Consider the following 23,220-nt stretch of genomic DNA (forward strand, 5'->3'; position numbering starts at 1 on the left):
TATTTTGCTTAGCATGATATTCTCAAGATCTATCCATGTTGTCACAAATGACAGTATTTTATCTTTTCTTATGACTGAGTTGTTCTTATCAACCTGCACAGTTTTCTTAGATATATATTACATCCCCTTATGGATAAGAACAGTGAGAGCCAGTTGTCTTCATATTAGAAGGAGGTTAGCCCCTAAATTTACCTAGCTAATAAGGAATAGAAAAGGAATTCATACCCGAGTCTTTCTGGCTCAGAAATACTCACTATAGTCCATTATATCATTTGTCTCTCCAGACTTTATTTGAAAGCCAAGATAATGCTTGTAACTCACTCTGGAAAAGTCAAGGTGGAGACAAGATGACTTGATATTTTTGAGACAATGTTCTCAAAAAGAAAAAGCCAACTCTATCTACACACTCCTGATAAATCATAGCTTACATCCAGATTTACAAATACTGCATGGCATCACATATATAGTATGTGGAACCCATGACCCCCAAAATAAGCCAAAGTCATAGAAACAGTGGAAAAGTGGTTGCCAAGGGCTTGGGGATGAGGAAAATAGGAAGAGGTTGGTAAAAGGTTATCAACATGCAATTAGAAGATGAATTAAGTTCTGGGGAATCTAAGGCTTAGCCTTGTGATTATAGTTAACAATATTATATATTACATATACTTGAAAGTTGTTAAGAGACAAATTGCATTTTAACAATTTTTAAAATAATTTGCAAATATTATATGCTTATTTTGGAAAATTGAAAAAATAAAAACCTTAAGACAAAAAATTAAAATGACCCCTAGGACACCTTTCAGAGATTAATCATGGTTGTTTTATTTCTTTTTAATCTTTATATGTATGCCTATGTTCTACAAAGGTTACAAAATATGTTCTACCATCTCTCATTAACAGGTTTATGGTAGTAGAAAATTGAAAACAACCTAATTATATAATAGAATATATAATTTAAAAAATTTATGGCTGCATCATAAAATAGAATATGATGCAGCCATTAGAAAGAATATTTTAGCAAATAAAGTGATATATGAAAATTTCAATGAAAATATAGTAAAAAATAAGCAACTCTTGATTAATATTACCAAATTATGCTCCAGGAAAGCATTGATTGTTACTCATGTCAGCAAGATATGAATGTCCATTTTTATGGAGACTTACTAGGAGGAAATATTATTAATTTTCAGTGTAAATATAAGTACTAGTTAAATTTCTGTTTACCACTTTGGAGGTAGGTCCTGTAATCATCCTTGATTCATTGCTACACCTGTCACATGTCAGAACCAAGTCTGGCTGTCATACTGTGCATTTCCTGGCTTTGGGTCCAGACTTACCTCCACCACACTCTGTGACCTTTACAATCTTTCCTAACCTCACTTAAGTTTTAAACAGCAGAGTATTTTCATGCTAGAGCTTTTTAAAATATCTATTTTCAATCGGTATTAGCAGCACACTTTGCTGCTTCATTTTGGGTCACTTTTTATATTGGATGAGATGGGCAAACGTGAGTCAGTACACATCCAAATATAGCAGCCTGTGCCAGACTGAGAACCTGTGCCGAAAGGATGCTGATATTTACTATGTTTTAGATTCTGTGGTAATTAATACTCAGCGAATACACATACACGACTACAAGATGGGATGACAAATATTCAGATTGAATGTATGGACATTTGAACCTGAGTTATCAGGTCGTGTCTATACAGAACAAATATACTGCTCACAACACTTAGGACATATTTCAAAATGAATACGAAGCTATAAAACATGCCCTCATTTTTGTGAGCAGCATATATGGAATGTGGATTGTGGGATTCTTCCCATGTCCCTCTCTCTCCAGTGTTCATTCTGAACTTGACATTTAAGTCTTTAATGCTGGATGTTGTGAGAGCTGAGATGGGAATTGTTTCTTCTCCCCCACCATGACATATGATGGACCAAGAGGAGGTATAAATAAACTCCACTGGAGGATGAAACTGTGCCATTTAAGAAAGAAGAGACCTATTTCCATGATGGATATTATAAAGATGAGATTATCATACCATCTTCGTTCTGATTGGTGGGTTCAAGATAAAATATGGCTTGGTTTGAGAAGACAAATCATTCCAATTCTCTCAGCTCCCCACAATGAAATTAACTTACTTGACTAATTCAGACCAGCTATTTCTCATACACTGCTTCCCTGGCACAAAGGAATCAAATCTCTGACTCTAACAGCAGAGTGGTAAGTACACTACCTCTGGAGTCAGCAGGTTCACATCCTGCCTTATTAGCTAAATAATTCTGGGCAAAGTTCATATTGTGTGTTAGTTTTAACATCTATAAAATGGGGATAATGACATCTCATATCTCATCATGCTGTGCAGGATTAAACAAGATAGTGTTCACCAAAACATATGAACCTCATCTACAGTTATTGGGGAGGAGAAAGTCTAATGTTTTCAGGACTTCAAGCTTGGTTTGGAGGGTTATTATAGCAATTTTATTTTATGGCTAGGCAACAGCCTGATCGTGTAACTCTATCATAGGACAGGGCTGAATTATTATACCAAACTACTACTGAACGTTTCAATGTGACCAGTGTTTGATCCTGACAGAAGGAAGTTGCTAAGCACTCTGCTGCAAAACCAAAGGGTCTAAGGAGCCATACTGATGGGAGAACTGAGGACCAAAACAAACCATCTCTATGCTTGGCACTGCTCCCACTTTACACTGCTCCAGTGCCCTTTCACCACTCTTTCCCTTGTCCCTGTATCATTGAATCAAAGAGGTACTAAGTCTTATAAATTGTAAAGCCCTATGGAAGTAGGAATAATTTAAGATGCTTACCCATTTACTTTCATTGTACACATTAAAAACAAACAAACAAACAAACAAAAAACAGTTGCCTGGACATGAGTTCAGCATTTGCATTCTTCTCTCTCTGACAATTTCTGACTTTTCAAACCTATTCTACTTACTCTCTATCATTCTACTATGGGAAGAGAAAGGGACAATATTATAAAGATATCTATTCATAAGAGAGTCAAGACCATCAAAATGGAAAGAAAAAATTATTTACTTCAAACTAAAGAAAAACACCAAGGATGTATTTTGATACTATTGTGTGTGAGAGTATGTGTCTATGCACACAGGACATGTGTGTGCATCTATCTCTCTTTATTCCTGGGAAAAATATGAGAAAAATATTGAAAGGTGAACTTTTTTCTTCCTACTTTTTTTCTTATTAAACTTTAAGCAGTCCTCAACAAAATATAAGTGAAATAAGCCCAGCAACATACAAAAATGATTACACAAGTGACCAATTGGGATTTATATCAAGAATGCAAGGTTGTTTTAACATCTGAAAATTAAATAATATAATGTTTTAATAGAATACAGGACAAAACATACATAATCATCTCAATTAATGCAGAAAAAGCATTTGAAAAAATCCTATATCCTTCATGATAAAACCATTAGTAAGCAAGGAATATAGAACACTTGTAAAACCAAATAAAGGGCATCTATGAGAAATTCACAACTAACAACACATTTAATGGTGAAAGACTAAATACTTTCCCCTTAAGATATGACCAAGACAAAGATGTCTGTTCTCACCATCTTTATTCAACATGGTACTGGAGGTCCTAGAAAGTACAATTTAAAAAAATAATAATAAAAGACATCCATATTGGAAAGAAAAAAATAAAATAATCTTTGTTTGCAAAAGTTTGATTTTGAATGTAGATAATATATACTAAGAAATCCACTAAAAGTTTTTTAGAACTAATAAAAACACTCAGCAAGGCGGTTGGTACAAGATCAGTAACTGAAAGAAGAAGTCCTTTCATAGGATATACATGCAGCCAATTGTATATGGATATACAATTTATACTTTAAATATCTTATAATTCTATTTTTCAATTACTCCTCAATAAAGTTGAAATTTAAAAGAAACAAAAAAGTCAATTGTATATCTATAAACTAGCAGTGAACAATCCCAAAATGAACTAACAATTTTATTTATAGTAATATCAAAAAGAATAAAATATTTAGGAAAAATACTAAAGAAGCATAAAATTTATATTCTGAAAATTCCAAAACATTGTTGAAAGACATTAAACATTTAAGTAAATAAATAGAAACACATCTGCATTTGTGAGCCTAAAGACAATATTGTTAAGATGGCAACAGTCCCATATTGACCTACAGAGTCAATGCAATATCTTCCAAATCTCAGCTGATATTTTTCAGAAATTGACACTGATCCTAAAATTCTATAGAAATTCAAGGAACATTTTTTTCCAAATTGTCTTACTATTCTTGGTTTCTTGAATTTAAGGATATTAAGAATAGTAAGACAATTTGGAAAAAAATAAGTGTGGGAGTCACACACTTTCCAATTTCAAAACTTACTAGACATCTATAGTAAACAAGTCGAGATGGTCTTGTCAAAAGGTAGACATTTAGATCAACAGAATAGAACTGAGATCCCAGAAATATACCCTCATAATTATGATCAACTGAATTCAACAAAGGTGTCAAGATAATTCAATGGTGAAAAAAAAGTCATCACAAAAAAATATCATGCTGCAATAACTATATATCCCTATGAAAAATAATAAAGCTGGACTTTTACTTTTGCAAAAAAAAAAAATTCACTCAAAATGGATGAGAGACCTAACAGTTACAGTTAAACTATAAAACTCTTTAAAAAAATATAAGACTAATTCTTCTGACCTTGAGTTAGTCAACATCTTTGTAATGACAAGACTAAAAGCACAAATGACACACAAAAAAGTAAATTGGACTCTTGAAATTAGAAATAGTTATGCTTCAAAGATACCTCCAATAAATGCATGAAAGTAAAAAAAAGTGAAAAGATAATTCAGAAAATGGGAAAAATATTTGCAACTCACAGATAGGGTGGGGTATAAGTAGGTTTACAGTTGTTTGTATGGAAAAATAATATAATAATTTATATGAAACAAGAATAAACTCTGTGTTTGCCTATTCAAAAATATAAACCAACTTTTGCCTAACCTTGTATAGCTAAGAAACTCTTTTTTACAACTCAGCAATAAAAGACAAAGAACCTAATTTAAAAGTGGACTAAGTATCTGAATGGACTTTTTTCCAAAGATGATACACCAACTTCCAATAAGCACAAGAAAAGATGCTCAGCATCATTAGCTAGCAGGTTAATTTAAATAAAAACCACAATAATGTATCAGTTTATACCTACCAGGATGGCTATAATCGAATAGAGAAATAGTAACAAGAGTTGGTGAGAATGTAGAGAAACTTGAATGTTCATTCATTGGTGGTGATATTGTAAAAATGGTTTTCAGCCACTTTGGAAAACAGTCTAGAAGTTCCTCAAAAAATTATACATAGAGTTACCATATGACCATTAATTTAACTCCTAGGTATATATCTAACATAATTGAAAACAGACATCCACACTAATACATGTACATCAATCTTTATATCAGTATTGTTCACAATAGCCAAAAATTAGAAACAACTCAATGTTCATAAACTGATGACTGGATAAATAAATCATGGACTATCCATATAATAATATATTATTCAGAAATTTAAAAAGAATGAAGTATTAGTATATACTACAACATGGATAAACCTTGAAAATATATTTAAAGTAATAGAAGACAGTTATAAAAGATCACACATTGCATGGTTCCATTTATATGAATGTCAAAAAATAGGCAAATCAGTACAGACAGAAAATAGATCAGGGTGTGGGAAAGTAAGCCTAGGGTTTGGGAAAGGGAGGAAATGAGAAGTGACACTAATGAGTAAGAGGATTCTTTAGGGGTGGTAAAGATATTCCAAAATTAATTATAGTGATAGTTGCACAATTCTGTGAATATACTAAAAACCATTAAGCTATATGGGATATGAGTTATTTTTTAATAAAGCTCGGGGGAAAAATAATTCAGTCATATGTCTTTGACTTATGAACTTCCAGGACAAGACACTGTGCCATTTTCTCTCCTACATTATTTTACTACATTTGTTTCAGGCTTCTGAAGACACAAGTCATATTTCCCTGTGGGCAAATATATTCCTTCCATAAATTATTCACCTAGTGTGAAAACAATATTCTTAACTGTCCTATTCTTTAAAGATGAATGAGGCTGAAGACTATGTGGAATCAACCCCTTTGCTCTAGAAGATGGAGGAGATAGCAATAACACACAAGAGCTATTTTATTCTGCAGAAGTGTTCTTTTATTTTTCCTGTTGTGGCCGCTAAAGCATGGTAAATGCAGCAGGATAGGAAAGATCCACTTATATTCTGACATGAAAACTCCAAAGTTATGCTTGTCTGTGACTCATTATAGGATACCATTAGATACAGTCTTTTGAAGAAGACCACCTTCTCCAGGATAAAATGAAAATACTCCCTGCTCTCAGAAAATAGAAAGGTAGTCAGACAGTCATTGTGTTTATTTCAAAACTGACCCTGATGTTAAGGGGAAGCATTTACTCTGTGGTTGATAGCTTGAGCTCAGTAATGATTTGAATTCAGACACTTCTTTGTTGATCACTATGAGCTGCTGCCAGAGAGAAAAAGAGTGTGTTTGTATAAGAGACTGAGAGAAGGTGGGGGGAAGCGTTTGGTGCGGAGGGATAAAGGAAGCACAGATGGGGAGCTAAGAGTTTGAAGGAGGCAGGATGCAAATAACAATTCCAGTAGACCAGGGCTGGAAAAGCGATACAACAGGGGAAAATCTGATAAGCATTTGTTAGTGGGGGGCCAAGAAAGGGCTTTTTTGTGAGTACCCCAGCTCTCCTTACTGTTATTGAAGGCCAACCAGATAAGACTGCTCTCGTGTCCAGACATCAGGTGGACAAGGACTTTCCTCTGGCCACACTCAAGCCCTCACTATGAGCAAGGGTAGAACTGGAGACAGCTCTGCCACTCTCTGAGGATCCCTTGGGGGTGCCTGCCTGCAGGGCTCCAAGGACTAGTGTAAGACCAAAGAGTATTTGAAAAGAGGGCCCCTGAGGCAAGGTGGGGCCAAAAGGGAAAGCTTCAACACCCACATCTGAAAGGACTGCAGTCAACAACTTGCCCACTAAGTAGTTACATAAGTGAGAGTGTTACACAGACCAGGCGTTTATGGCTCATATTTCTTTTAATAGGATTGCTTGTAAGAGAAACCTTTTGAAAGAGGATTTTATTTTGTAGAAAATATTGATTATGATTTACAGCTGAGTCTGGTACTTGAGGTAGGATTAAGAATAAATATTTTAAGGGATAATCTTACCATTTATTTAAACTGTCTACTGGTCTGACCTGCAGTGGTGCAGTGGGTAAAAGCATCGACCTGGAATGCTGAGGTCGCCAGTTCGAAACTCCAGGCTTGCCTGGTCAAGGCACATATGGGAGTTGATGCTTTCTGCTCCTCCCCCCTTCTTTCTCTCTGTCTGTCTGTCTGTCTCTCTCTCTCTTTCTCTCTCCTCTCTCTAAAAAATAGATAAATAAAATCTAAAAAAATAATAATAATAAATAAATAAAATGTCTACTGACTCCCAAGCACTGTTCACTCACTTTATGGGAGGAAAAAATCTTTTCCACTTTATGAACAAGCTGAGTCTCTGAAAGAATGAATGTCTAACTCAGAGACACAATTCCATGGCCGAGAAAATGGCAGAGAAAAATCTCACTTTCACCTTCAAACATATTACCTTGGGTTTGTGAAATATTTTGTGATATTATTCTTACTTGACTGATACATAGCTTCTAAAGAGTGAATGAGCAGTAGAGGCAGCAGTAGGAAAAAGGGCGCGGTGATGTGTCTGTAGACAGCAAGGTAATATTGTTCTACGTAGGGGCAAAACATGCAGTTTTTCATAATTTTTTATTGAGATATAATTGTATTGATTGAAAAGGACACGGAGCTGTTCAGAAAACTGATCGGCCTGTATGTTATAATCAGAGTCTTTTGTAGCACCACTAATATCTTAGAATCTCCATCCCTTTGCTAATAATATGATTACCCCCTTCTGCCCTGGTGTCTGATCCCAGCGACACCCCCACAGACAACCCAATTCCAGAGAACACCCAAGGTGAAATTCTATGTCTGGTTTCACTAATAATGAAAGCCATATCTCATCGCTGCGAATTGCCAGGGACCCTGGGGTAGGCTGAGAAGAGACATTTTAATGGCTTTAGGTAATTACTAGGCACAGACATTTACCATAAGAGGAAGTGGAAGAAGCTATATCTCAGGTATAATCCAGACAGTTAGAGCGCTGACCCTTCTTTTCTCCAGGCACCCCCCGCAATTTAGATAGTATCACAGGAAGCATTATAAGATCCTAGCATCTTCGTCAAAAAAATTCCAAGTTCTAAGGATGAATGAAGCTGAATATGCAGAACACACTGAAGTTTAAGATTGCCCCAGAGGAAAACAAAATAAACAACTATAGCTTTCTTCACTCACTAATTCATTTTATAAACATAATTACCAAGGCAGCAGTTGGATGCTATGAGTTCTAAAAAGAATTGCGTCCAGAAGATGTAAGAGAGGCATCTTACGGCCTTAAATGAGACTCAGAAGCACCCTATATAGAATTACACATATAGGCCATACCTTTAAATAAAAGAATGTGAATAGTTATTTTAAAAAAAATCCCTCAGTATCAGCCAAGTGTGAAGTGAGCTTATTTTTAGCTGTCATTGCCTCTCCAGATGTGATATGGAATGCAATATGAGCACTCGGTTCTCCTAGACCCCATTCATCAGTGAGATCTCCTGGGAAAATTTCTCATTACTTTGCCCAATATGTCTGGGTACTGCTTCTGATGCCATGTCCTATTTCTCTCCCTGTCCACACATTTAGTTCAATGTGTCCACCTGGACTTCTATCACCGAACAGGGGCAAGCTCAGCTTAATTTCCAAATCGTATCAGCTTCCTATTCACTTAGTGTCAAAAGCGCCATCGGTTTTCATGTTTTTAAATCCAGTGGACAGTTCCTGGTCCTTAACACATATTTGTCATTTGACATCCAGGATCCCAAACTCCCTCAGTTTTCCTCCCACATCTTTGGCTCTCAGGACCCTTTACAGATTCTTCCTCATCAACCTTCCCTTTAAATTTGGGAGTATTTTAGGTCTCATCTGTTAAGCTTCCGTTTTCTATCTCCATTCGTTCCCCGGATGGTCTCATCTAATCTTATGGTTTTAACTGTCATGTATATACATTCACAAGTATATTTCTCTAGTCCTGACCAACTAATTCCCTGGACTCCAGAGTCAGCTAGCCTAGAGCCTACTCGTGTTCACTTGGACATCATCTGAAATTTAGTACATATCCATTTCTATCTATATTTACAAGCATGTGGTCTTCCACTCTTAGTACGCTCCTCCTCATATCTCCATCACAGTAAATGGCAGCTAACTCCTCATCACTCAGTGCTCACAGCAAATACCCTGGTGCCGCCTTAGTTTCATCACTTTCCCTCACACTCCAGATGCAACCCAGCAACAAATCTTGATGCATTGCCCTTTAAAGTCTACCCCAAAACCTAACACTTTCTAACACACCCACCACAACTATCCTGACCTAAGCAACTAACATACTAACCTGGGTTAGCCTAACCCATCCACTCCCCTAGATTCTGTTCTCAGTACAGCTAAAGTGATACCTTTCTAAAGTAAGTCAAATTGTGTTACCCTTCTATTCAAAACCTGCTTACATCTCACTCAGAGTAAAAGTCAAAGTCCTTACAATGGCTTAGGAGACTTTAAATTATGGGCCCCCCCAACCCAAACCCCTCTCCAATCTCATCCATTGCGAGTGTCTCGTAGGCTCCCTTCACTGTAGCACAATGGCTCCTGCTTACTCTTCACTGAACACAACAGTCAAGTCCTATTTAAAGCTTTGCTCTTGCTCTTTCCTCTGCCCAGACTGTTTCTTCCTACACTTCTCATTTCTTTCAGTTCTTTGATTAAAATGCCACCTTCTCTGTGAGACCTTCCTTGAGTATTCTATTTTAAATTGCAACACTCTTTCAGAATTACCTATCACTCTTCTATGCTCTGTTTTTTATTTTCTTCCTAACATTTGTCACTACCTGACACACTATATATTTTATCTGTTTGCTATATTTTCTGTCTCCTCCCATGTATGCAAATTCCATAAAGTTGGGAATTTTTACCTGTTTAACTCAAGGCTGGGGTCCAGTTCCTAAAACAATGTGTGTCAGATTTGGCATAGGCACCAAATATATTTTGAGTAAATAAATGAATTCCTTCTATACTTATCCATTTCATATTTAATAACATGAAATTTTTGCTAAATGATAGAGCAAACAATGTAGCACATCACCATCTTCAAAAACATCCCCTCCATTACCTCTCCCTCTACTGATATAAAGACTAAGGTCTGAGGCAAACTCAAATCCCTGTTTCTCACTCCGGGGGCTTCACATGAAAGGGTCTACATGGACCCTGTACACAGCTCTTTTATAACATGCAGTTCCATCAGAGCTACAGGGACCTCTCATTTCCTTCAAGACAGTTTCCTGCTCTTTTGTGCCAATACTAAGAATGACAATGATGATGACGATGTGATATGCCAGCTAACACTGACTAAGCATTTACTATCCATGAGTCATTGTACTAAGAGTTTGTCATGCCTCATCTCATTTAATTCCTAAATCTATCAGGTAGTTTCTATTACAGATGACACAAGACTTAGCAAGATTAAGCAATATGAAAGCGTTCATACCACTGATTACTACCAGAGTCGGGTTATGAGCTGAGATCTGACTCCAGAACCCAAGGCCTTAGCCTCTACCCTACACTGCTTCACTCAAGTCCCTGCCTCAGCTGTACCCAGCCCCAAAGGATGGGTTCTCCTGTGAAGGTCCCGATGATGATCACCAGGAAGAAGAGGAGTCGTTAATGAAGCACCCAAATCTTTAATGGTTTAAAGTTCTTTTCATTATGAGGACAAGGCCTCTCTGTATAAATGATTAAAACTAAAATGACTAAAATTGTTCATTTGAAGTCATACATCTGGGTCTAAGCAAAGCAAAATGAAATGTTATGAAACTTTCAATCGCAGCTTCTATTTCAGTTCCCAAACCCACCCAACACGTTAGCAGGAAAATTGGGATTCACTGAAACTCTGGATGTAAATGTATATTCTCTTCTAGTTCATAAACAAAAAATGACTAAATGTAAGACTTTAAAAGCCCTTGCCAGCTTGCAATTAGGGTCTCTTTAAAAAAGTGCGTTAATTGACAAAGTACAATGGCATATGATCATTTGTTAGAGTTTCAAGAGAATTTCTGAAAGGATTTTATTAACTTTTCCATTTCAGAGGCAGCAAGTCTTGCTATTGTGGGATTTCATTGATCTTTTCATTGAGCTTAGAAGGAAGATTGTGAAGCCCTGAATGGCGAAGTTACCTACATATCATTATGGAAAACTGAAAACAATTCTCTGTGCTTTGACTCTGTGAATATGTGTGTGGTTGCCAACCCCAGCATGTGGTCTTAGAACAAATGACAAAGTCAGAGAGTTTCATAAAGTGGAGTGTTCTCAAAGAGAAAGAAACACATGATTATTTTTTATAATGAATACATGATCATTCTTTATAATAAATGCATTTATTATAAGGAATAGGCTGATATGATGATGGAGGCTGAGAGGCCCTATGATCTGCAGTTGGCAAGCTGGAGCCCCAGGGGATCAATGTGGATGTGTATATAGAAATTTCTCCTCAGGGCTCTGCTTCTCTGATTGAAGCCTAACTGATACATATTATTATCAAAACTGAAGCTTAGATAGCGAGAACCCCCCTAAGAGTTGACTACATCTTTTTTCCAGAAAACCACTTAGAGAGCCTGAGGCCATACAAGACAATAGAAAGTTGATTTATCTGTCAATATGTAATAGCTTTAAACATGTTCACACACGTCAAAAGCCATGAGACTGAGGTGTCAGTAAAATTATATGATGACAGTATTTCATCAGAGGAACAAGAATGTTGAAATCATACCCTTAGCCATAATCACCTTTTCAAGCAAGGTAAAGTAAGAGGATACATAGATGGGTATATGTGTGGTGCTGGTGAAAAGTGGTGTAAAAGATCATTCAATCTAATTTTCATAGAGTATATTTGATGGACCATGCCCAAAATTTAAGAATTAACAAGTGCCAGTATAAGCAAATTAACTAAAAATATAGAAATAAATATCAAAAAAATATACAATAATAGAAAATAGATGCTTCTAGGGAGAAAAAACTTGTGGTGATGACAGAGAGGGGTATAATATAGTGTTTGTTTTTTAATGTGCCTCGTACAAGAACTTGATCTTTTAAATACATGTATGTATAGCTTTGATGAAAAGTTTAAAATCGATGCAAAAGATTTATATACAAAGATGCTAATCACAGGGTTGTTTATGAAAATTAAAAAATAACTCTAATAATGCATATTCACAAAATGAATAGCTAAATTACTATCTGCTATATAATGGATTGTACTACAAATAAAATCATCTCCCAAATGTTTTTGGTAGACAACTGTTTATAAAAAGTCAATAAGAGATCAGCAGGTTTTAAAACTTCACAATCAGCATTGCTTCAAATAGGAGAAAAATTAACTGTAGTATGTGAGAAATTAACTGAAATAATGGAAATATCTAGATGTCTAAATGATGAAGTAAAATGAGTTTTTCCTGGATGTATTTTGTATGTGTATTTGTGTTTTCCAAAACTGGTAAAGTGGACATAAAAGGATGGAGGTAAAGAAGCCCAGGGAAGGCAGAAGAGAAAGGAGAAAGAGAAGGGAAGGAGCAGGGGAAGGGAACAGCAATGGAGAAGGAGGAGGTGGCGGACATCACTATGACCCCCTGAGCACCTGTTTGGCTCCAAACCCTGCTTTCTGTACCTTCATGTCGAGTAGAGAGAATCATGGATAATAGAAAATATTTGCATTTGGCACTACTTCAAAGACTCTCCCAGACCATTCTAAGGAAAGTAAATTTTATTTTTTAAAGAAATTTCCCTGAAAATTGTATAATGACATGTTTTCCTCTGCATCCCCTTTTCTCCCTTTTAAAGTATAGCTTACCAATAATAAAAATACACCCATGAAAGGCAATGCTGATGAGTTTTGACAAGTGTTTATACCTGCATAAACTTCACTCTAATTGAAATGTAAAGCATTTCCATCATTCCAGAAAGTTCCACGTGTCCCTTTCACACAATCCAACACTTACTAGGAAACCACTGCAGTTACCATCTATCATCTTACTTTATTTCTGTCTGTTAAAGATCTTTTTATAAATGGAAGTGTATTCTCTTTTTGTCTGGATTCTTTTGTCCAGCATATTTTTGAAGTTTATCTGTCTTCGTATGTATTAATAGTGTCCTATTTTTGTTGCTGATTATACTCCATGGCATAAATATGTCATAATTTATCCATCAGTTGCTGGCTATTTGGAGAGTTTCTAGTTTGACCTATTATGAAAAAAAATTGCTATGAAAAAGTTTGTACATGTCCTTTTGTACAAATATATCTTCAATTCTTTTCAGTAAATAGTTATAGAGATAAAATTGCTGTGTCATAGAGTTGGTGAATGTTGAACATTTTAACAATTGCCAAACTGTTTTCCAAGGTCAGATTACTACCTGGTAGTCCCTACAGAGATGTAAAAGAATTCAGCTGGCTCCACATCTGCACATACACTAGGCATTGTCAGTGCTCTGAATTTGAGCCGTGATACCAGGTGAAAGTAAAATCCTATAATATTGCATGCGTTTGCTTTTTAGCCATTTGTATATATTTCCTTTAGTGAAATGTTTGTTTAAGTTTTTGTCTTTGTATTTTGCCTACTTTTATTAGGTTGTCTTTTTATTTGAGGGATTATTTTTTTTAATGTTCTAGATATAAACTACTTGTCAGAAATATGCATTGCAAGCATCTTCTTCAGACAGTGGCTTGCCCTATTTTGAATGTTGTCCCGTGATAATCAGGGGTTGTTGGTATTTTTATATTTAGGAGATCCAGCATATCATATTTTTAAATTTTATTTAGTGCCTTTTGAGTTTTAAGAGATCTTTGTGTGCCCCAAGGTTATAAACATATTAGTCTATGTTTTTCCTTAGGTATCATATTCATCTCAAATTAATTTTTGTGTCTGGTATAAGGACAGGATTGAGTTTAATATTTTGTTATGCTTTCCCCTATGGCTATCCAGTGCTTCCACCTGGTTTGTTAAAAATATTTTACTTTCTCAGTTGAGTTACTTTTCTGCTTTTGTAAAAAAATAAATTTGTTTTAGGGTCCTATAGGCATAGCTTCTTTCAGATCAGGGGTGGCTTGGAGTTTATATGTTTACCAACTACAAGAGCAAAGGTATTTCATCTTTAATTTTTGGAGGAACCTCCATCTTGTTTTCCATTGTGGTATGGGGTCCAGTAGGTACTGAAACTAGCAGGGGGAACACCCCGTGAAGTATATGATTGTCTGATCACTATGCTGTGCATCTCAAACTAACATAGAATAAAATTCAATATAAACTGTAATTGAAAAATAAACAAAGAACAAGCAAGAATAAAGACAAAATTATTGTGAAATCCTGCCCCTCTCCTCAGTTGTTCCCTGATGACCATTAAGCACTTCATCTAAGAAAGGAAGCATTTCAAAGAAGCTACATGATGACTACAGAAGTCTAAATATTTGTCCATGCCTCATTCCTCTCTGATGCAAATCTTGGTGTTTTCAAGTTAAGCAAAAGCAATCAACATTTGCCTAAGTGTTTATATTTTGCAGGTACTTCAGCAAATGCTTTAAGAAGATTATCTCAATGAATGCTTCTATTAATACTACAAAGTGCCTATTTGAATCCTGTTAGGTGGATAAGAAAACTAAGTGCCCTAGCCGCTTGGCCAGCTGGTGATAGAAGCAAGGTTTGAATCCATGTCCTCCTAAATCCAAAACCACAATTCTTTCTGATATTTCAGGTGATCGTTCACAGAAGATATCTGAAGGACATCCCATTGAGAGCCAAGTAAATAAGTGGAGACTATTTTCAGTTATTCTTGACCTACCAGATCATTGATTCTCTTTCAAAATCCAGAAGTTTTCTTATCTTCTTTTCATCCTTCAGCTAAGTTTCAAATAATACAATATCCTTAAAGTCACTGTGCTATGAGCAGATCCCCTGACTATTTCCAGGGACATGTGTTGGTAACTCAATTACAAGAGAAAAGATAGCTTTGATACATTTCCAGTCGAATTTTAAAAACAAATATGTTTACCCTAAAGCAAATTTATTGGATAACAACATGCAAATTTACTTATAATTACTTCCTTCCCCGTTTGTGTGCATGTGCACCTTTGAAACTAATTATTACAGGATTTTTTTGATAACATTTTACTTCCCGTGCTGTAAGTAATCATCGTCGGCTATAAATAATAATAAAAAGGCCAGCTTTTACATTGCATAATCGAGTTAAGGTGGTTGTACTAATGTAAAGAAATATGGAAAACAGACACTCTCCCTAACAATCACAGGAATTTATGGTAGTCAGGTAAAGGTCTATTCTGTTAATTTGAGAAAGTCAGTTATCAAATCCTATATCTTTCTCATTACACTGTAGAGCACCATTGGTTTTTATTTGGGGAATGTTATAAGTAATGAGACACATATTTATTAAAATACATTTGTATTTTTAAATAGACTGATGGCATACGGTATTTAAAGCTACTAGTATACTTATGAAATTATACTTTATCATAATGTGAAGGGTAAGGCATAGGGACCATATAATGATTTTTACCTGTCCAGCAGGTCTTTGGGTTTCCATCGCACCAGTTCGAAGGGTGAAAACAAAACCAATCACTTAGATCATAATGGGTTCAGTCTGGGCTACCTTCCAGCCTAGTTGCTGGAAATGTGAGGAAGACATACACTCCTGAAATAATGGCACCGAAGACAGGCGAGCTTGGTGCTACCATGAGCTCTCTTTACTCTCTCAGGCCACGAGCGTATTCACGTTTCAGGCTAATGAAGAGAAAACAGAGCTGAGAAACGAGTGAGAGCAAATGAGATAAACTTTGGATTCATCCACACCTAAGTCAGATTAGGTTGCTGTATCTAGCAACAAAACTGTCCCTGAAAATGCTCAAGATAAGTCCATGGGGCAAACCCACCAAGCATGTTGCCAGCATGAATTGATGCACAAGCATCAGAAAATTCAAAGTGGACATGTAAACAGGTTTGAGGGACCCAAAAAAGGAAACTTTTTTCAAGCTGGCTTCTACTGACAGATGTTTTCTAAAGACGATTTTATTAGGGTTGGACCTAATACCAAAGGACAAACAGAATAGAACAGATTCCACTTGGTGGACAAGAGACAGGTGCATCCTGATATACATCTGCCCTACTTACTTGGCACTTAGTCATGTTCTGACTGATGACACTGTTCATGGCTTGTGCTGTTATTTAGCCATTTATGTGAACTTGCCTTGAACCTCCTTACTACATTTTAAGCAACTAAAGAAAGTATCATGTTTGATGCTTAAAATTCCTGACAGTGTCTTGCACAGACCTTTAAATGTAGGAGATTCTTAATAAATACTAAATAAACAGAAGAATAAAACATCAAATAAAAGAACAAATACCATATAATTATTATTTAAGAAAGTCATTGAATACATAGCATTTTATCGAATCCAATCTGTATGCTTGATTCTGTTTTCTCCTTCCTTGTCACTGTTCAAAATAACTCTCTCATATGTCTTAAGTCTCCAAAGTGTCACCTGTATAAGAAGTTCATATACATCTGGTCAAAACTCAAGGAACCTTCTCCAACCCTCTTCTCTTGGTTCACATTTTTATCTTTTTAATGTTGGATGATTTTTTTCTTTGTAACTTTTTTTTTAATGTATAGCCTATTGTTCTATTGCTTTCCAAAGCAGGAATATTAGTGAGTAGACACAACATTGAGAGGTAATTCAGGGGGTAGAAATTTTCCCCATTCTAATTACAAGCTGTGTTCATTGCCAAAATAGAATTAACTGTGCATAGGATTGCTGTTAAAATGCTGACAACCCCTTAGCCACATCCTGGATCTAAATTCACCAACTCATAATTGCTGGCAGTGGATGTCAGAAATTCATTCATATTCTCCTCCTCCCCCCCCCCCCCCCCGCCCCATGCTCACTAAGAATAAGGATCACTGTGAATTTCTTTAATTAGACGGACAGAGGCAAGTTCTACTTCTAAATGGCTCAGTATGGTCACAGAGATAAAGTTAATTGTTTATAAGCACCTGCTTGTGCTAGAACAGGAAAATTCTTAAACAAAAGAGGTTATTTTGGACAGTCAAAGGCATCACAAAGAAACATTCTACTCTAGAGCTGGGGAAGTCAGAAGCTATTTAATATCTCAACATCAGGTCTGGGAATCTCTTCCAAATTATTTTCAGGACAATAAAGGAAACTCAGTTTTAATTATAGGCTCAAGAAATAGGTTATTTTTGGACATTTATCTCCTCTTTGTTTAGGACACAATCTGTACTTGTGGGTTTATACTTAGTAATTCACTGGAATGTTGGTAAGACTAACCTGTCAGAAACCCTCAAACTCTGTGTGATTGGAAACCCTGGGGAAATCTCCCTTTAGGAGGCCCGAGACTTCTAGAAGTACCAAGTAATGATTTCTTCCTTCTTCCCAGAGAGATGTCCTAAATAACTGTAGTTGTTTTTTATATAACATATACTGTTTTCTTTGAACTCTTTCTAAAATATAAACTACATATCTACGATACTTAGAAAAACATGAGATCCAAAATTTTCCTTCCTTAAACTTATCCTGTGTTAAGAAGTCATGCTTGCCTGACTTGTATGTTTCTATGAAAGATTGGGGAAATTTTGGCCCATGGTATCGTAGGTAAGGTAGAGAGTAACATGATTTAAATGCACGTGACCCATAACATCTGCTCTGGAAGAGAAAAGGAAAAGGACCAGAATCCCTCAGCATAGTCCACAGAGTGATACAAAGAGTAGAGATAATATCTGAACATACCTTGGAAATACAGCGGTTTGGTTCTACATTTGCTAATGTGGGAGGCTGCACATTCCTGTATAATGTCAACCTCACTGTGACTTAGAAAACTAAATAATAAATGATCGAAACTAGGTTGGTCCAGAAAAAAAAGTCAGCTCCTAAAACATCCTAGCTGGATAAGATATAAGTGAAGTATAACAAGTTTTCAATAACTTTAAATAATTAGACCATGAAATTGTGATGCTAGAAAATCCCCGAGATAATTCAGTTCATTTGTCCTCAACCCTGGCTGACCAAACAAATTACCCCAGACTTTACTGAATCAGATTTTTCAAGGGCATGTGCCAGGAATCCGTATTAATCTTTAAGTCACTGAATGCCTCTGAGAGCATTCGGATAGATGAGGAAACTGAGGGATTAAATGAGTTGTTGAAAGTTGCCTATCCTGTCAACAGCAAAAGCAGTTCTAGAACCTAAGTCTCAAATTCTCACATTTTAATGTATTTAGAAAGTCATCCTAGCATAACTAAGAGCAGTCCTTGGAGTGTAAGAGATTTTCTGAGGGAACTTGGCTCCCAGCCCCCAGCGGAAGACATTCTCAAATGCTGAATCTGATTTAAGCCCAGTGATGTGTACTTTGAACAAGCCATTGAGTTGATTGGGCACCTTTTAGAAAATTCTGCCTGTCAGTTGTTTGAGTTCTTCCTATGAAATTTCCTCATGTTTGTTTAAACTCATTCCAATTAGACGCTTAATACCATTGTGATACCGTCCCTTTATTGTAGGTCAATTAGGAACAGCCTCATAATTTTTCCTAGAAACCTGCCCCTAAAATTCTCCCCCACAGGACTTTCCCGGGCCATCCAAAAGGTTTGTTCCCAAGGCCATATTTAGCCTTTTGAGCATTTGTATTCTTGCCAAGACTCTTCTTTCCAGGAAAGAATAGAGATTGAAAATTCTTTTAGATCCTCTCTCACTTTTGTCACTTTGTGGCTTCTCTCACTTGTAGCCAAAACCGTTCTCCTACTAAAAAAAATAAAATAAAATTAATAATAATAATATTTAAAATCATTGACTGAAGCGGCTTCTCGCTGCCTTAATGCACACGGCCATAAGGCTTATGCAAAACAGCTGGCTCTGGGAACTAGAAAGGGCCGGCTGCACGGGAACAGGGCCAGACCTGTTTTCCAATAATTAACTTTTCTCAGCCACAGTCATTCTCTGGAATCCAGTCAAAGGCAGAGTGACTTCCTCCCCACAGCTTCCCCAGCCTGAAGGGTGACAGCACAGCACAAGTGGACGCCCGTGGGAAAGCGAGTCTGAAATGATCAAGTTGCAGGTGCGCCTCGTTACTGCCTCTGCTCCGCTCTCGCTGGGCAGACAGGTCTCCTGGCTCCAGGCTCAGCTAAGCAGCTGTCTTTGTTCCCTGCCTCCTCACGGCTCTCTCTTTTTGTTTGCTGTTTGTTTAGAACAAAGTGTCTTCTTCCATGAAAGGGATGGAAGCCGACAGACTTCTCAGGAACTACAGAGAGGGAGAGAGACGGAGGACATATTTAAAGTTGAAAATCATTCAAGGGCATGTGTAAAATGCCCTGCAGTGTGCAGAGAAAACTAGAACTATGCTTAATTTTTTAAAGGGTTTGAAGTATTTTGAAGGCACAGGCTCAGAATAAAGACGGGAATACAGGAGAAAAGAAAAACAGGAACCTCTGAAGACGAAGTGAAAAGAGTCCCAAAGGCAGCAGACTTGGCTGTGCAAACATGCAGACCCTTCCTCAAAAGCAGCGGATCCTCGAGCTGACACCTTCCCCCTTTGCCTGCTTCCACTGGGGCGTAAGTGCAGTGATGTAGATTCTCAGTGCAGGCTCTGAAGCCAGGCGGCCAGGGATGTGCTGCATCCCTGCTCTGTCAATTACCAGCAGTCACTTCCCTAGTCTAGTCCACCTCTCAATTTCCTTCTTTTCTTTCTTTCTTTTTCTTTTTTAAATCAGTGAGAGGAGGGGAGGCAAATTCAGACTCTTGCATGTGTGTCCATCGGGATCCAACCAGTAAGCCCACTATGGGGCAATGCTCTGACTATCTGGGGCATTGCTCTGTTGCTCAGCAACTGAGCTATTTTTTTAGTACCTGAGACAGAGTCCACGGAGCCATCCTCTGCTCTCTAGGCCAACTCACTGGCACCAATAGAGCCATGGCTCTGGGAGAAGAGAGAGAGAGACAGAGAGAGAGAGAGAGGATGGAGAGGGATGGAGAAGCAGATGGTCGCTTCTTCTTCTTCTGTGTGCCCTGACCCGGGACATCCACATGCTAGGCCGATGCTGTACCACTGAGCCAACCAGCCAGGGCCTCTACCTCTCAATTTAATCAGCTAAATATGAAGGCAATAATCCCCAAGTATATTAGCTCAGGCTGGGTTCAACAATAATCCTACAGGTTCAGGGGGTGCATCTTCCAAAAGTTTATTTGCCACTCAAGCTGTATGTCCCACACCAGCCAGCAAGGGGCTCTACCATCTGCAATAACTTCCCATTTCAGCAGCCAGGAAGCCAGGGCCTTGTCATTGCCACAGGGAACAAGAGAAGGACAGAACCCAAGGGACAGCACCGGGCTTCACACAGCCTCAGCCTGGAAGTCAAGTTTTTGTCCCTTCCACTCGTGTGTCACATTCATGTGAACTAGCTTGTGACCTCACCACCACTTCCACCATGGGGCTGAAAATACAGTCTTCTTTATGCCTGGGGGTAAAAATAGATCATCTGACAAACCTTAACATTTACCAAAGGAAGGCACAGGGCTATTGTAAGAATAAGTGACACAATGTCAATTTCATGGTCAGTGAGGTACCTGGCCTGCCACTATGACAATGTTCAAAAATAGCAGCTGTTCTGCCCTGGCCCAGTAGCTTGGCTGGCGAGAGCATTGTCCCGAAGCACAGAAGTTGCCAGTTCAATCCCCAGCCAGGACCAAGACAGGGACAGATAAATGTTCCTTTGTCTCTCTCTCTCTCTCTCCACCTTCTTCTCTCTCCCCCTTCCTCTCTAAAATTGATAAAAATTTCAATTTAAAAAAATAGCAGCTGTTATTACTCCAAAGCCCTGTCATCAACCTTGCCCCCTTGCCTTAAGAGACACTTAGAGCTCATTATTTCCCTAATACATGGGAAACACCTCACCTGGTGCTGGAACACCTTTGTGAAGTAGAGGACAGGAAAGAGTCTACTACAGCTTAGAGCCGGTGGCCCTTGGCAAGTCACTAACAAAATGGAACCAGTGTACGGGGGGTCACTACTTAATGGAAAAAAATGTGATAAACTTAAAAAGTAGTGATTTGAATTCCAGTTCCAACCCTGTGATTTATTGGCAGTAGGACCTTGGACAAGTCATCTTGTCTCCCTGGAAATTGGTTTCCTTATCAGTAAAGTGAGTAGATTACGTTGGATTATCTAAAGCTCCATAAACTAAGAATATCTGTGATTACAAATAATGCTTTGGCAAGAATGGCCCTATATCCATTGAAGATTGGAGTTTTCAATTACCTAGTCAATCCTAGAGCCCCAGGTCCTGGCTTCTATCTACTTAGGCCTTCCCAGAACCTTGAATAACTTAACCCATGCCACACCGGTTGGGTCACAGTAAAGCAAAAATGACTCCTAGTTGCTCTAGCAAAAAGGAGAATGTATTAGGGTAGTGGTCAGCAAACTCATTAGTCAACAGAGCCAAATATCAATAGTACAAGAATTGAAATTTCTTTTGAGAGCCAAAATTTTTAAACTTAAACTATATAGGTAGGTACATTCCTTATTGAGGTAGCGCCTGCATGTGGAAGAGCCACACTCAAGGGGCCAAAGAGCCACATGTGGCTCGCAAGCTGCAGTTTGCCGACCACTGTATTAGAGTTACAAAGGAAAGTTATGAGTGTTCTTAGTTTTGCCCACGTGAATTTTAATTTTAGCTCACTCCCCATCAAAAAGTCTCTTTTCCCCCTAATAAATGATATATAACCTCTAGTAGATTATAAGAAGACAACAGAGAATGATAAAAGAGAGAGAGCTTTGAATCAAGGTGCAGAGATAAACAGGTAGAAGTTCCAGACAACAGCAAGTTCAACTATCTCTCCATGTAGTGGGCAGAATAATGAGCCCTGTCCCCTCCCAAGATATTCACGTCCTGATCCCCGGAACATATGAAAATGTTACAGTGCAAGGCAAGGGAGATTTAAGATGGCAAATAGAATTAAGGTTGCTTATCAGCTCATTTCAAGATAAGGAGATTATCTTGAATTATTCAGGAGAGCCCAGTGTAATTACAGGAGGCCTTTAAAGTGGAAGAGGGAAGCAGAAAGGTTAGTGTCAGAGTGATGCAGCACTAGAAAGGCTTGGCCAGTCATTGCTGATGGAAGAAGAGATCATGAGCCAAAAACTGTGGGAGCCTGTAGAACCTGGACAAGGCAAGAAAGTGGATTGTTCTCTTAAAGCCTCCAGAGGGAAGACAGCCCTGTTAACAGCCTGATGTTAGCCCAGTGAGACCCACTTCAGACTTCTGACATTCAGAACTGCAAGATAATAACCATGTGTTGTTTTAAATCACTATGTTTGCAGAAATTTGTTATAGCAGCAATAGGAAACTAATATACTCCATGATGAGTAATTAGCAGCAGACGTTTAGCAGAGGCAGGAACGTGAAAATCAGTTGATAAGGATTATATGATAGGTAAAAGAGCAAATGTATGTGCAACAATTACAATGTTCTGGAAACTATAAAAAGTGCCCTAAAATATATACCAGTAATTTTGATGCAGTTAAAGACAAAAATATGGGTATCTCTTTCTAGAAGTGAAAAGCAACTCACAGTTTAAAATCCAAACTGCACTGAATGTCATCTACAGGTTATACACATATTCTGAGGCAGTAAAATCTCCTGATTAAGAGCATGGGTGCTGACACGAGAATATTTAACTCTGTCAGTTGTTTATTCTGTTGACCTTGGGCATAAATACTGAAAGCTTGCATTTTTTTTATACATAATATGAAAGATAATAACATTACCTTATGGAGTGATGAAAATTAAATAGGTTAATTCAACATAAGACATTTAGCACAGTACCTGTATCAGTTCAATAAATGTTATTTATTTGTATTATATTTAGATTCTTATATTGATAGAATTCTCAT

Source organism: Saccopteryx bilineata, chromosome 1, assembly GCF_036850765.1.
Source record: "Saccopteryx bilineata isolate mSacBil1 chromosome 1, mSacBil1_pri_phased_curated, whole genome shotgun sequence".
In the NCBI taxonomy this organism is placed as follows: Eukaryota; Metazoa; Chordata; class Mammalia; order Chiroptera; family Emballonuridae; genus Saccopteryx; species Saccopteryx bilineata.